This window comes from Cryptomeria japonica, chromosome 5 (genome assembly GCF_030272615.1).
Source record: "Cryptomeria japonica chromosome 5, Sugi_1.0, whole genome shotgun sequence".
Lineage (NCBI taxonomy): Eukaryota > Viridiplantae > Streptophyta > Pinopsida > Cupressales > Cupressaceae > Cryptomeria > Cryptomeria japonica.
Genome location: NC_081409.1, coordinates 33,778,170 through 33,787,580, shown reverse-complemented (window position 1 = coordinate 33,787,580; position 9,411 = coordinate 33,778,170).

Genomic DNA, 9,411 nt, shown 5'->3' with positions numbered 1-9,411 from the left:
TCATGATTGTGATAAAAAGTAAGATGATAATATATTAGAGAAGAATAATCAACCATAACAAACCTACCAATGGTAATTAGTATTATCTCAAACAATTTATTTTTTATTAAAGGGTAAAATAAGTTTTGAAGGGACCCTAAAACCCTTTACAAAAAGCTATCTACAAGAAATAACAAAGGAAAAACACAATAAACCCAAAGTCCAAAATTAGGCAAAAGCATCAACCCACAAGGAACTAATAGCAAACCAAAAACAATCAATTGATGAACAAGATAAAACCATCTGCTACACATCAAAAATCCCATTTTCAAAAACCAATAGCCAACAAAACACAAGGGAAGGTTTTAATGGGAACCCAAAATGCTATACAAAAAGTTGAAAGACAACTCACTAATAGCCAAACCATGGTAACAAAGAAACCAAAAATATGGAAGCTATATCACCCCTATAACCTTCTTACTGCCACAAGAACCCTTGACCAGGGATTGATAGGTATGTATGCTTATGAAGACCTCTCTCCCTTCTTTGTACAACCATCCAAAAGATATCATCCTTTGAAAATATAGATCAATGAGAGGCAAGGTGAAAAATATACCATGGGCATTGAAAGTAGAGGTACTAGAGAAAAAACCATCAAATTATAATGTAGGCAGACCACAATAGGCTCTAGAGGTGAATTCAAATGGTCTTTCTATTCAATAGGAATCAAAGGAACAAACAAATTAGGAGCCAAATAAGGAGACCTATTAGGAATCACAGATGTAGAAATAGCTTTTAAAATCAATTTCTCATCCTCAGAATAAAAAAACTCTCCCACAGTAAGATGCTCACAAAGAGTATTTTTCCACCATGTCACATCACTATTGCGAGATTTCAGATTTCAAACAATTTGCAGCTATGTGAATAGTAGAAAAGCGTCCCCTACAACAAAAAGGGAGACCCTTGTAGTAAATAATATAAGTCCATAGTTTATCCCCGACAATCAATATGACCTCTTCAAGAAAATATTTTGTTTATCAATATCAGCATAAGCTATCCATTTAGATCTAGAGACCTCATAAGGAAAATTTTGAATCCATACAGTTCTAGGTTCAATTACTTGCATGTAATAATTATCTTTATCTACCATGAATGTAATAACTTATATTTCTCCACAACTTGTGATAGTATTTTATACCTATTTTGAATTTCACTCTAAAATGTCTTGACAAATCCCCAATATGTTGTTGGCATTGTGTTGTCTTTGATGTCAACCGGTATAGAAGGATACAACCAGTATGGGAGAGTGTTGACATTATTATCATTGATCTCATTATTGTGATGTCATTGATGTTCATCGGTACACAAGTTAGTGCTGACCTGTGTTGAAGACAAGTATTGGAGACTGGTGAAGTGACAAGTTAATGGTTGAAAGCAAGGTGATGCAAACAAACATGTGCGAAACCGGTATGAAAAAAGGCATCCAAATTGATGAAGATGAAACATGATGACATTTGTAAGTGAGCAAAGTTGATGGTTGTTGATGGTGATAAAGAGGCAGAATATTATTTGAATCACATCAACACCAGAGGTGAAGTATGTGCAGACCACCGGTGTGCAGTGTAAAGTCATACTAGCAGGACACCCACTGGATGAATAAGCTATCACAAGATTAAGTGAAAGATTGACTGATAATGTGATGCTTCTGTGAGAAAGGATGACATATGTCAAAGTGAAGATGTTTCCTCCCCTCAGTGAAGTCACATTTATACCGGTAGAATAATTCACTGAGATAAGATTGCCAGAGCAAGCCAAGGAAGGTGATTGGATGCACAAACTGGATGACCAAGTGGAAGATGAGAAAACCTCCAAAGTGTGAGATCAAAGATGAACATTGGATCAGTGTGTGAAGACATGATGTGCTACTAGGGTAGAGAAGGAAGAGTTAAGATGGCGAGTTTTCCTTCTTGGCAAACCGGTTGAGAAGAGAACCAGTCAAATGAAAATGAGGCTTTGTAGCTGCACACATGGAGTTAACAGTATGCAGATGGAAAGTAGTGTTGCCATAGATGCATAACGGATGGAGATAGTTGGCATGAAGATATCATGCACACTACCAGTATGAAGGCAGAAAAAAGAAAATTGGTAAACAAGGAGAATACCAGCATACAGCCAAGTGGAGAGACAGAGGTGAAGTGCTCTTAGTCTGATGAAGATGCACATGATGTGTCCTCCAAGAGTGTTGTTGAAGACCAGCATGATTGATGATCGGGCTGACAAGATCAACCAACACAAAAAAGGAGAAGGCAAGAAGCTTAATCGGTAGGCAAAGAGGATCAGTAGTATGAAGCATACACCAGTTGTGTGATATTGGTCAGTGACCATGTTGGTTTGACATAGTGAGCTAAGGTGGATATCGACAAAGGTGCTAAGAGAAGACATACTAGCAGTGTTACTAGAGAACTGGTAGGGTTAGATGTCTGGTAGGTGTGCACCAATAGTGTGTTTGGTCGGTGATCCTGTCTGAAGCAACACAGAGATCTAAGTTGAGATGGATATCGACAAGGATGCCACATGGAGTTGAAGTGGCAAGCTTACAAAGGTTGGTGAAATGTCATGACGGTGAGGTTGTTGTGGAGTTGGTGGACATTTAATGTTGATTATGATTGTTATGGGTCAAGTTGCAGAGGGGTTGTGGCTTGAGGTAGGACGTATCTGATCAGATCCATGGAGTGCACTGATTGATGAAGCATGTCTAGATACAAATCTAAGTTGGTGAAGCAAATCATTGAACCATTTATGGTATTTGACAAATGCAGGTCAAATTCTAGGGTCATGTTTGCTAAACTTAGCAAACGTGTATTAGAAGCCACGAGATTGGCGGAGATTGATTGATTTGTTGCAGGGGATCGATCTCTGGAAGGAGATCTGATTGGATTTGATGTGCCTCGTGATCAGTGGAAGAAACCCTAAGGTGCCAAGTTTGAATGTTTCTTTTGGCGGAAAAGTCTTATTAGAAATATGCAAGTCGAAGACAGAATTGGTTGTTGCCTCAAAGAGAGATGTTTCCAAGTAATTCCAAAGGCCAAATAGAGAAGTAGATGAAGAGTGATATCTTGAGAGGGTCATATAGATCGAGCAAAAAGGGGACAACCTATAATAGGTTTTAGCAGAGGTTTAATTGGTAAGGTTAAAGCAACCAACAAGCTGCAAGAGAGTATCAATGAAGCCAACTGGCAATGCTAGAACCAGTTGGAAGACAATAGAGAGTGTTGAAGTGAAGAGAAAGTGAAGAGGATATTCATAGAGCAAAAGTAGAAGAAAGGTAACCGGTAGAATTGATCCAATAAGGAAGCAACAGAAAAGTGTAGAAGAGAGCAGAAGATAGCGATCCAGCTAAAAGTTGAAGAGAGGCAGAGTGACAGGAAGAATAGAGAACTGGTAAGGAAGAGAAGGGGTGATACCGGTAGAGAGATTATATGCAATGGTTGTAAGATTCACTTGTAATAGGTTATTACTTTTGTAATTGATGATATATTTTGTAGATCATTGAGTTGTAGCCCGGCACAGGGGTTATAGCTTCTTGGGTTGGTGCCCTAAAATCAGGGGTTAGTGTTCCTTGGGTTGGTGCCCTAAACAGTGTAATCACAAATTCATTGTGAGGTTGGATTGGAGTAGTAGACTCCAGCAGCATTTCTCACCGAAGTTTTTCCCATCTTGGGTTTTCCTCATATATGCTGGTGTTATGCAATGTCCTTTTGTGTGAGTGCATTTGTGATTAGTATCCTTTCTAATCCGTAAGTCTGAATTCAGTTAGATCTATTAACCAGTATACTCACATAGGATAGCTAGAGGGAAAATTTTGAGAACCACTAATTCACCCCCCTCTCAGTGGTGCATTGTGTCTAACATATGTTGTGTCACATGTTTTGCTATCCAAAAATTTATACATATTTCCCTAATTTTAAAAGTCATTGGAATATCCCTTCTCACAACCACGTTCTTTATTCCAAAAGATTCCTTCATAAAATAAAGCATTAAATAGATAATGACATAACAATACTGGTACTTCTATATTGTTTCCTTTATCCTCTCCAAGTTATCCATCATCTGCTACCACCAGAATTCACAAATATCAAAATATTTCCCTTCCTTCACCATTTAATGAGTAGTATGAGTTGTTGTGGTGGTATACAAAACTTTTAATTTAGTGAAATAGATCCTATATGCTATGTCCATAGTTATATACCTAACCTCTATGTTAGTGATATCATCCACATGTAAGAGTACTCTTGTAAAACTTATCTCTAGTAAATCTTGTCACATCATCATTCTTTATAGACACTTCAATGTCAATACTATTTTGGTGGAGCACAACCCTATTGGAATCAATCAACATAGAGGGGGGGGGTGAATCAATGTTCAAGTATTTATTAATTTGTTAATCTGATTCTTAACCAACCGGATGCACAAATAAGAAACTAAAATGCAGAAACATAAGCCATACAAGCACATAACCATAACACCAATATTTTTACGTGAAAACCTAGAAAAGGAAAAACCATAGTGGGATTTGAACCCACAATATTATTATACTATGTCTAGTAGTAAAACAATATTACATGACTTGGAATGCACATGGATTTAGGCATACTGCCTAGAGCTCACTACTAAATTACAAAAGGGCTACTACCCAGAGGAAGGCTCACTACCTTACAGGCTAATAAAAAATTATTACAATGAGTAATGAACTGAATAAATGCATCTGACCATACCAAATAATAGTTTGGGTTAGGCACAAAGTGGTCCGCTGCACTATTCTGATAGACTGCTCTATTCTTCCATGTTATTGATTACCGAATCGACTAAATTCAAGGTGCACATGTGAAACTGCGCTCAATTGTTCTCAAAAACATCTCACAAATCATATCCACACCTAAAATCATTAACAAATTCAATCTTATATATTCACACTAGCAAAATTGATCTCCCACAAGTCGGCTTCCCAAAATATCAAAATATAAAATGTGTAGCTTCAAGTTGGCTCAAATCTTCTCAAAACAATATTTTGGATCCAAAACATATGATCACACACTTCCCATAAGTCCATCCAATTACCTTGAACTTACCAACAACCATCAGAATCACCTCAAACAATCTAGTCCACATGATACACCATCAATAATGAAGATAACCCTATTTTACTACTCTACCAAACACCAGACCTTCTAACATGCTAAAGAATTAACACCGGAAGATAGTAATGCATGATAATCGGCTTCCCATATTGAATCAAGTTAACTGAGATGACTGGAACCAAAAAACATCACCTAAAATGAGAATTGTTCACCAAAACTGTACATAGAGTATCACGGACCAAAACATACTCAAGACTTCCTCGGGATATCCGAATAACCAAAACTCCATACCAGATAAGATCAATAAGTTGATTTTCCATCAATGATAACTCCTAAGAAACTCTCATGCACCATACATCACCGGAATACTGTCTTATGCCAACAATCTCCCCCTTTGGCATTGATGGCAACACTATGAAAAATGCTCCAAAACTGCAAACAATCCGATAATCTAAAATCTATACACTTTAATTGACTCCCCCTAAGAATAAGCATCATTTTTCACTGCAACGTACAACTCTCTCCCCCTTTGACATCAATGGAAAAGGGTAGAGATCCACCAAAACTCATGTACAAATTAATGCAATAATTTACATGAATTTAAAAATATCTGCATAAGTGACCTTCAAGGATTGTAGGTACCCATTCCATCCTCTCAGGAAACAATATAAAACATTAATCAGATAACTGAACATGTATGCATGCACCTCAACTCCTTTGAGATCATATGGCACATGTTTACCTAAGGCACCGACTGCATCCTGCTGAGCTCTTAGTAAGGTATCCATCCAAGGAGTAATCAAACTTCTCACTTCCCCCGCTCTTCTCAACATTTTCTCTTTTTCTTTATTCAATCCCTTTATTTTGTCAGTAAAATCAATTATTTATGCTTCAACGGAACTAGGAAAAATTGAATGAGAGGCAAATGAATGACCAATACTTGCAAGCTTCCCTTCAAAATCTCTTATTTGCTTACAAATATCTGCAATAAACTTGGGCAAAAATAGACATGATTTTAATATTTTTCTTCCTTTACCTAATGCATCATCTACACTCTTCACCGTAGTCTTCAAAACTTCTCTATCAGCTTCAATTGTCTTCAAATATGTTTGAAGCCTTATCTCATTTAATTTATTGAAAACCTTTATATCTGTCACTTTCTCTAATGATACAAAATTAGATTCTACTTTATTCAACATATCCTTAAGCTTACCAGATGGTGAGTCATTTGAAATTTGCTTAAGGTCAAGCAAAAAAATTTCCAAAACTACAGTGGCCAAAGATATCACTTATTTCTCTTTCAAAGTGGACTTGATTAAGTCCTCACTGGCCTTGATCTGCACAAGAGTTGCCAACTTTAATGCTTGAAGAGGGCATAAGGTTCTTAGATCTACCGGACCATGAGAAAGGTCATCTTTCTCCTGCAATATGATTTCCCTTATCAGGGACATAAGCTTTGGTCAGGGTTGTTGGAGCCTGATCTATTTTCTCTTCACCCTTTTCCTTCACTGGTTGCACTCAAACATGTGACTGCCTGAATGGCCTACTTTGTAATCTTATATGGTATGTCCAGCCAAATGAATTCATCATGAACCCTGCTGAGAATCTACCGGACCTATTCTACTTCATTGAATACTAGAAAATGAATAAACTGAGCGAAGCCCTTGTCATGAAGAATCTAGTATTCCGGCTTTAGATTGCCAAGGTTGTTTACCATATGCTTATTGTAGAGTCTCAGCATGTCTTCATTTCCAAGTTCTTGAATGTCATAGTGAATGTATGCCCTTATATCTTCATTATGAAGAATTTCGTACGAAACTGAAGAAAATCCTCCTTCCGGATCATCTTCAACCGATTTGAAAGGATGTCTCTTAAAAATGGGCCTTTCCCTCTCAGAAATCTTAACAACTAGGGGGTAGCAATTCCGAATGCATATGCCATGATGATTCTAGGGTTTTAAACAATAGCTCATGAACAAATAAATACCTCTTTGATTCACAAATAGGTGCAGGAAATAACTGAATGATCACTTCAAGCTCAGTTTCGTTGTCAAATATATTTCATTGTTCAACTCTTCTCTTTTCTCTTGATCGCATTGAGAGAAAATAAACCTTTGAAGTGCTCTTTTAACCTTTGAAAACCTAATTTCCAATTATAATAAATGCTCAACTTTAAAGTTTCTGGTTACACTGTTTTTCATCATTTCTTCCACCAAATTACTGAACTGTTACAAAATCTTTTGGATATCAACTGCATGCTTGATCTGAATCTTCTACAACCTTTTGAAATTGGTTACAGATCTCTGCAAGGGTGTTCTATTGATATGCATGAAAAACTCCCCCTAAGGCCAAAAAGCCTTAGTTATCAGATGTGGTTCCATCACCGGATTTAGGCATGGAGCCATTTTGCTCATTAGAATCTTCCTTCTTTATCCATATTTTCTTATGTTGATATTTGATTTCATCTACCTTAGCTTTGTCTTTCTCATTAGATTTGTACTTGTTCATTGATGCATTCTTGCTTCTACAATATCTTGCAATATGACCTACTTCATTACACGCATGACAAACAACATTCCTCTGCATAGGCCTAAAGTTCATCTGATTTGGTCTCATCATGTATTGATTAGATATATGTCCAAACATCCCACATGCAAAACATCTCTTATTCTAGAAATTGATCATTATTCTGCACATATTTGACTTATGTCCAAAATTGTTGCATTTGAAACATTGACTGAAAAAGGTAGGATTATTATTCATCATCCCATTATTCATCCTACTTCTGCATTGATTTGCCACATGACCAAATTTATTGCAAGTAAAACATCTACCATTGAATTTATAGGCATTATCTTGTCTTACCAGATGTTTTTTCCTTTGTTGATGATTAGATTTTGCATTACTCTATCCAAAGCCAGAGGATTCTCCTTTCTCATATTCAAGTCCTATTGTGTTTTTTCCATGTCTCTGACTATCCAGCATCTCATCTAAATGGGATAAACTAGCTTTGAACTTCTCCTTGTACTCATTAGCAATATTCAACTCATCTCTCAGAATTATAATTTCTTTCAAGTTCTTGCCCATCATTCTTTGTCTTCACCAATTCAATCTTCAACTGATCATTCTCATATGTCAATCTAGAACATTCATCAGATCTATTACAAAATAGATACAACTTGGAGGAAGTCTCATTGCCTTATAGGCTAATAGAAAATGATTATAATGAGTAATGAACTAAATAAAAGCATCTGACCATGCTAAATAATAGTTCTGGTTAGGCACAAAGTGATCCACTGTACTGTTCTGATAGACTGTTCTATTCTATTGTGTTACTAATTACCAGATAAACTAAATTCAAGGTGCGCACATGAAACTTCACTCAATCGCTCCCAAAAACATCTCACAAATCATATCCACACCTAAAAGCATTAACCAAGTCAATCTTATATATCTGCACTAGCAAAATTTATCTCCCATAAGTCGGCTTCCCAAAATATCAAAATACAAAAAGCGTAGCTTCAAGTCAGCTCAAATCTTCTCAAAACAATATTTTGAATCCAAATCATATGATCACATGCTTCCCATAAGTCGGTCCAATTACCTCAAAATTACCAACAACCACCAGAATCACCTCAAACAATCTGGTCCACACGATACACCATCAATAATGAAGATAAACTTGTTTTATTGCTCTATGGGATACCAAACCTTCTAACATGCTAAAGAATCAACATCAGAGGATAGTAATTCATGATAATTTTCTTCCCATACTGAATCAACTTAACTGGGATGACTGGAACCAAAAACACATCACTGGAAATGAGAATTGTTCACCAAAACTGTACGCAGAGTATCATGGACCAAAACATACTCAAGACTTCCTCAGGACATCTGGATAACCAAAACTCCATACCGGATAAGATCAATAAGTTGATTTGCCATCAATGACAACTCCTAAGAAATCTCATGCACCATACATCACCAATCTTCACTGGAGCATCACTAGAATAGTGTCTTATGCCAACAAACCCTTTAACTTCTTTGATGCCTTCTTTTGTGATTTTATAAGGTTGTTCAAGATAGATAAACTCCTCATGATTGCAGCTCAAAACAATCCCAATCTATTGGTCTTCATAAAATATTAGAAAACCCTTCTAGATATCCAATTTCTTAGCCTCTATACTAGTATACTTCGGTTCAACATGAAATTATCATCAAGAATCTCATTGTTCCTAAAACCTTCCATCTTCACATGATTTTATTCATTCAAGGTTGAATGAATGTAAATGTTG